The sequence below is a fragment of the Gracilinanus agilis genome, chromosome 1 (assembly GCF_016433145.1).
Source record: "Gracilinanus agilis isolate LMUSP501 chromosome 1, AgileGrace, whole genome shotgun sequence".
Classification (NCBI taxonomy): domain Eukaryota; kingdom Metazoa; phylum Chordata; class Mammalia; order Didelphimorphia; family Didelphidae; genus Gracilinanus; species Gracilinanus agilis.
In genome coordinates, this window is record NC_058130.1 from 475,568,100 (window position 1) to 475,575,472 (window position 7,373).

A 7,373-nucleotide genomic window follows, 5' to 3' on the forward strand; every position below is an offset into this window, starting at 1 on the left:
TGGCCCCATAGATCTACAATAAAGGAGTTGAGTTCTCCTAAGCACTATTGTTACTGTTTCAATAATACAGGAAGCAAAAACACTCACAGTAGGAGAGAAGAGTACAAGTGTTAGTGGTAATATTAATGGCACAGGAGGAAGCCACATGTCCAAACTGTAAAATGCATCTAGGTTTTCTTGCAGTCATAGGGCTTTGTTGTATTAGGTATTCAGTGACAATGGATATGAGGTTTGGTAAACATATGCCTATCTAATTTGACTATGTCTCTGAATCCCAAATATCTTAAAACTTGGTATTATGAAATCATGTGTTTAGAAGAGCTAGCATGATGTAGTGGACAGAATGTCAGTAAGATAAGTTCAAATCCCATCTCTAGCATTTACTAACTCAATGGTCTTATTCAAGTCATCTAGCCCATGCTGACTTTTTATATTTGGCATTAATCTTTTGTTTAAAAGGGTAATTGAGAGGACAGTTGGGTGGCCCAATGGATAGAGACCCGGTGATGGGAGGTCCTGGGTTCAACTTTGACCTTAGACACTTCCTAGCTGTGTGACCCTAAGCAAGTCACCTGCTGCACTTCTGCCTTGGAACCAAAACTTAGTATACAGTCTAAGAGAGAAGATAAAGATTTAGGAAAAAAAGGAAAAAAGATAATTGAGGGAGTGGTTCAGTATTCATGATGAAGCTTGCTCCACTTAGAAAGCAAGAATTTTACATGAAAACAATAAAGAACTACTCTCCTCTCTATGACTTTGAACTAAAAGTATTTGTATTTAATTAACCAGCATTATTGAGTGGTTTTTAATCTTTAAATACAGAATAAGAGACTGCTGAGACGCTTTAAAAACTGGTACTCTCATAAAAATTAGTATATATATATATATATATATATATATATATATATATATATATATATATATATATATACCTTTACCTTCTGCCTTAGAATCAATATTAAGTATTGATTCCAAAGGAGAAGAATGGTAAGGGCAATTTAGGTTAATTGTCTTTCCCTGGGGTCACACAGCTAAGAAGTGTCTGATGTCAAATTTGAACCCAGGACCTCCCATCTCCAGGTCTGACTATCCATTGAGGCACCTAGCTACATACATATATATGTTTTTAAAAAGATAAATATAGGGGGCAGCTGGATAGCTCAGTGGATTGAGAGTCAGGCCTCGAGACAGGAGGTCCTAGGTTCAAATCTGGCCTCAGACACTTCCTAGCTGTGTGACCCTGGGCAAGTCACTTGACCCCCATTGCCTACCCTTACCACTCTTCTGCCTAGGAGCCAATACACAGAAGTTAAAGGTTTAAAATAAAAAAAGTTAAAAAAAGTTAAAAAAAAAAAAAAGATAAATATAGATCATCCAGTGGAGAGACCAGTAGGCATGGAATCAAGTAGATCCAAATTCAGCTTCAGATCTTTACTACCTGTGTGACCCTGGGAAAGTCATTTAGCTTCTGTTTATCTCAGTTTCCTGAACTGGATAGTAGGGGTAATAATAGCAACTCTCAGGGATGTTGTGATGATCAAAAGAGATGAATTTGTAAAGCCCTTAGTGCAGTGACTGATACCTCCTTTCTTTCTTCCTATACATATTTCTTAGGTATGTTACTTTTAGAGCCAAATCAAGGAAATGCCATATCTTTTTAATGTTTATTCTTTGTATCAATAAGTGATTTTTATTTAATCAAAATTTTCCTTAACTGAAAGATGAATAATTCTTTTATTATCCACTTTAGTTCACCATAATGTTGAAACCTTAACTTGCAAGGTTTCGCCACCTACTGGTGGTTTTCTTCTTTTTTCTTTTCTTTTTAATATATTTTATTTCTCTTATTAAATATTTCTTAATTACTTGTAAAAATGTTTTACTTTAATTTTTTTAATTTTGAGTTACAAATTATCCTCCTTTCTCTAGCCTCCCCCTTTGAGAAGGCAAGCAATTTGATATTATAATTGTGAAGTGGTGCAAAATATTGCTATACAAGCCATATTGCAAAAGAAAACCCAAACCTAAAAGAGAGAGAGAGAGAGAGAGAGAGAGAGAGAGAGAGAGAGAGAGAGAGAGAGAAATAAAGAAAGTTTAAAAAAGCATGCTTCAATTTGCACTCAGTGTTTATCAGTTCTCTCTTGAGATAGATAGCATTTTTCAGCATGGGTCCTTTGAAACTGTCTTAGATCATTGTCTTGATCAGAATAACTAAGACTTTCACAGATGATCATCCTTGATGTTATCATGGTTCTGCTCACTTCACTTTGCATGAGTTCATATAAGTTTTACTGGATTTTTCTGAGAGCATCCAGCTTGTCATTTCTTATAGCACAATAGTGTTCCATCACAACTTGTTCATCCATTTCTCAATTGATGGTCATCCCCTCAATTTCCAATTCTTTGCCACTACAAAAAGAGCTGCTATAAATATTTTTGTACAGATGTGATTTTCATTTTTCTTTGATTTCTTTAGGATACAGATATTGTATTGTTGCTGCTGTGGTATTACTAGGTTAAAGGGTATGCACAGTTTGATTGCCCTTTGTGCATAGCTCTAAAACATTCTCTAAGAGGTTGGAATAGTACACAACTCCACCAACAATGCATTTGTGTCCTATTTTTTCTACACATCAGCTCCAACTGTCACTTTTCTTTTCTGTCATGTTAGCCAAGCTCTTAGGTATAAAATGGTATCTCGAAATTGTTTTAATTTACATTTCTCTGAGTGCTCATGATTTAGGGCATTTTTTCATGTGATTACTGAATAGCTCTGATTTCTTCTGCTGAAAAATGCCTGTTCATATCCTTTCACCAATATCAGGTAGGAAATGATCTACTGTTGGTTTTCAGTATCATAATTTAGCTCAGTGAAAAATTTTCTTCTCCTTATTTTGTCAGTTTAGAGGCTCAGAACATCAGTGTCAATCAATAGACAAGGGCACAATTCTAATCATTCTAGAGCTTACATTATTAATATTTAATTAATTACATTTAAATTGTTGCAATGATTTAATATTTAGTTTAGGAAAAAGAAAGAGTAGTAGAATAGCTACTAGAAAAGAGGAAAATGAAAAGTAGAACCATAGAATATTTGAGCTGAAAAATAATCTATTCCACAAGCTTCATTTTATATATATAAATATACAGAGGTCAGTATCTTTTCATTGCCCATGACCACACATCAAGTTAAGATAGTATTGAGGCTACAGCCCAAAGCTATTGCATACTCATTCCCCAGTATCATCATTAACAAAGTTTATTCCCTAATACTTAGGTTCAACTATATTATCCCTATTCTACAGATAAAGAACTTGGGGCTCCGGAGCTTTCTCAGTTTGAAGGTACAGGAGGCATCTTTATCAGATATTCAGATAGGAGTGAAAAGGACCTAGCAGGCTAGAATGATGAAACATAAGAACAAAAAGGGGGTGGGGAAGAGAAGGCAGGAAAGCTTGGTGCATATCTATTATTTAATTGGTATGGATAACTCCCATTTAGGAAGCCCTCCTTACCAATGCAGTTTGGTAACTATTACTAAATTTTAATTACTTACTGGGGCACTGGGTTTAAGTTGTCGTTCATCCTTCATTTTTTAAATTATTTTTTTTATTTTTTCCACATTACATGTCAATATAATTTTTAATAAATTTTATGACATTTTTAAATCTGTTTTCTCTCTTTTCCTCCCACCCTTTCCCTCTTTTTAAGATGTCCAGTAATAAGATATAGGTTATGCATATGTTATCATATAATACATATTTCCATGTTTGTCATGTTGTGAAACAAGCCACATATCACTTACACTAGAGAAAAATTCATGGAGGAAATAAAGTGAAAAATGGTATGCTTCAATTTGCATTCAGACTCTATCAGATCCCCCTGTGGTGGTGGATAGCCTTTTTCACCATGAGCCCCTTGCAGTTGTCCTGAATCCTTGAATTGTTGATAATAGTTGTCATTTAGGGTGGATCATTGTACACACTTACTGCCATGTACAACTTTCTCCTGGTTCTACTCACTTCATTTTGCATGACTTCATATAAGCCTTTCCAGGATTTTTTGTAACCATCTTATTTGTCATTTCTCTTGGCACAATAGTTTTCCATTACAAGCATATGCCACAATTTGTTCAGCCATCCCCAACTGATAGACATGCCTTCAGTTTCCAGTTCTTTGCCCCAACAAAAAGAGCTGCTATAAATATTTTTGTACAAATAGGTCCTTTTCTCCTTTCTTTGATCTTTGTGATATAAGCCACCATTCATTTTTGAAGATCAGTGACGTCACAATGTCAGAGTACAGTGTATTACCTGTACTCTATGATGTGAATCCAGATGTGAATCTGGAAGGCACTTACCACAAAAAGAGCACAGATGATCCATTAGGACTACATGTAGGGTGCACATTTCTGAGCTTCTGCAGTTCACATTACCTTTGTGCTTTGCTCATGGAAGACAGTGTCTTCTTTGATTCCAGCACGCCATTCTGGGTGGTCTTCTGCCGGTGTTTCCCATGTCTCACAGTCAATACTAAAGTACTTCAGACATATTTTGAGTGTCCTCGGGGCACTTCTTGTGATTGCCATGCGAACACTTATTTTGTACAAGTTCTACACAGAATAGTCTTTTGGGTAAGGATGCATTAGAGCTAGATAGCCAGCCAATTGGAGTCGCACTCTCTGCAATACCAATGAATGCTTAGCCGTTTAGTTCTAGAGAAGACCTTGGTTTTGAGTATCTTATCTTGCCAGGTGATCTGCAGGATCTTCCTGAGAGTGGAAGTGGTTCAGTTTTCTGGCATGGCCCTGATAAACTATTCAAGTTTCCTAGGCATACAGCAGTGTAGTCAGCATGGCAGCTCTATAGACCTTCAGTCTGGTATGCAGCTTGATATTTCTTTTTTCCACACTTTCTTTTGGACCCTCCCAAACACTGAGCTAGCTCTGGCAATGCGTGCATCAACCTCATCATCCACGTGCATGGCCCCAAAAAGTGTACTGCTGAGGTAAGAGGATTTATCCACGATCTCTCCATTTACTCACCAGCTGGGAGAGAACCTGTTTTCTTGGTATTGATTGTCAAGCCAAAATGACCACAGTTGGTGGCAAAAAATTGGAAAATGAGGGGATGCCCTTTGATTGGGAAATGGCTGAACAAATTGTGGTATCTGTTGGTGATGGAATACTATTGTGCTCAAAGGAATAATGAACTGGGGGAATTCCATGTGAACTGGAAAGACCTCCAGGCACTGATGCAGAGTGAAAGGAGCAGAACCAGGAGAACATTGTACACAGAGACTGATACATTATGGCACCATCAAATGGAATGGACTTCTGTACTAGCAGCAATGCAATGATCCAGGACAATTCTGAGGGACTTATGAGAAAGAACACTATCTACATTCAGAAAAAGAACTATGGGAGTAGAAACACAGAAGAAAAACAACTGCTTGATCACATGGGTGGATGGGGATATGATCGGGGATGTAGACTCTAAACAATCACCCAAGTGCAAATATTAATAATATGGAAATAGGTCTTGATCAGTGACACATGTAAAACTCAGTGGAACTGTGTGTTGGCTATAGGAGGGGGATGGGAGGAAAGCAGGGAAAAAACATGAATCATGTAACCATGAGAAAATTTTCTTAATTAATCAGTTAAAAATTATTTTTAAAAATTAAATAAATTCTCTGAATCAACAAAGGGGAAAAAATGACCACAGTTGGAAGAGAATTGAACCATACTTGGTGGCATCTTGGCCTCAGAGGCTACATCAAATGCACAATCATTTTCAAACAAAAAGTCAAGCACCAACTCCTCCATTTTGGTCTTGACTGGTAGCCTTTTCAAGTTAACAGAGATCATACAGTTGGTATGTTAGGGGTAGAACTTGAATGTCTCAGAACAACACATTTCTGAGGCCAGCTCCCTAGTCACTCACTAGTACAAATTGCCTCTTGATATTTAACCTCATCAAAATTTGAATCTGTATACTTAGATTCAATAAAGAGATAACATAAATAGGGTAGAACAAACAGAAGATATGTGAAGATGATCCAGGGTTATAATTATATATAGCTTAGTGAGTCAATACTGATATGGCTATACCCCCCAACCTATAGCTTTAATTAGCATATATAAGGGGGGCAGCTGGGAAGCTTGGTGGATTGAGAGCCAGGCCCAGAAATGGGAAGTCCTGGGTTCAAATCTGATCTCAGATACTTCCTCTCTGTGTGACCCTGGGCAAGTCCAATATATCAATCATTTTACTTCCATGACAAGTAAACTACTCCAATGTAATCATGATAGTAAAGCATAACTCTTTACTTCGTAGATCACATATAATTTTAATCACCCAGTTTTTGACATTCATAATATTCCATTCTCCCAAATTCTCCCAGATCAGTTTTCATCAAACATGATACGGGGGCAGGTGGGTAGCTCAGTGGAGTGAGAGTCAGGCCTGGAGACAGGAGGTCCTAGGTTCAAAACCGGCCTCAGCCACTTCCCAGCTGTGTGACCCTGGGCAAGTCACTTGACCCCCATTGCCCACCCTTACCAATCTTCCACCTATGAGACAATACACCGAAGTACAAGGGTTTAAAAAAAAAAACAAAACAACAACAACAAAAAAAAAACATGATACGGAACTAAACTAGATTCCCAAAAAGTCAGATTTCTCTAACTTATTAAGAGGAAATTACTTACACCTTATGAGAAAAGAATCTAAATAGAACAACAACAACAAAAAATACCAAGTACCATTCTTCTACCTTGGAAGCAATACACAGTATTAATTCTAAGACAGAAGGTAAGGGTTAAATATATACAAGCATAGCTCAATACTGGGTATTACTCACTATTCTGCATTTTCTGATCCAACTAAGACGGTGTTCTCTCTGTGCCTCACATACAACACTATTCTACATTGCTGCGATGCCCTCCCTCCTTCCTCTGCTTCATCCATCCCTTCCTTTAAGAACCAGCTCAAGCACTACCTTCTGAGGGCAGCCTGGTGCCCCACTCCCAGACTACTTGTATTTCATCATTTTGTGCTTCTTGATCTTTACTCACTTTACTTTTATTTTGTAAACATTTCTATGTGTCATTAGCCTCTCAGCCATTTTAAGTAAGACTTGTTTCATTCTTTGTGCATGTAGCCTCAGTATTTACTGACACACAGTAGGAGAAAATAAATCCTTGTTGTTTGACTGATTAAGAAATGAGTGTGTCCCATGGAGGACAATCAGAATGTTGGAGCTTTTGCAAACCAGACTTTATGAGGGATGGGTATATTTATCCTGGAGAACAGGAAATAGGCACACAATGTCGAGATGTATGTATTATTTACGTGGATATATGTGTGTCA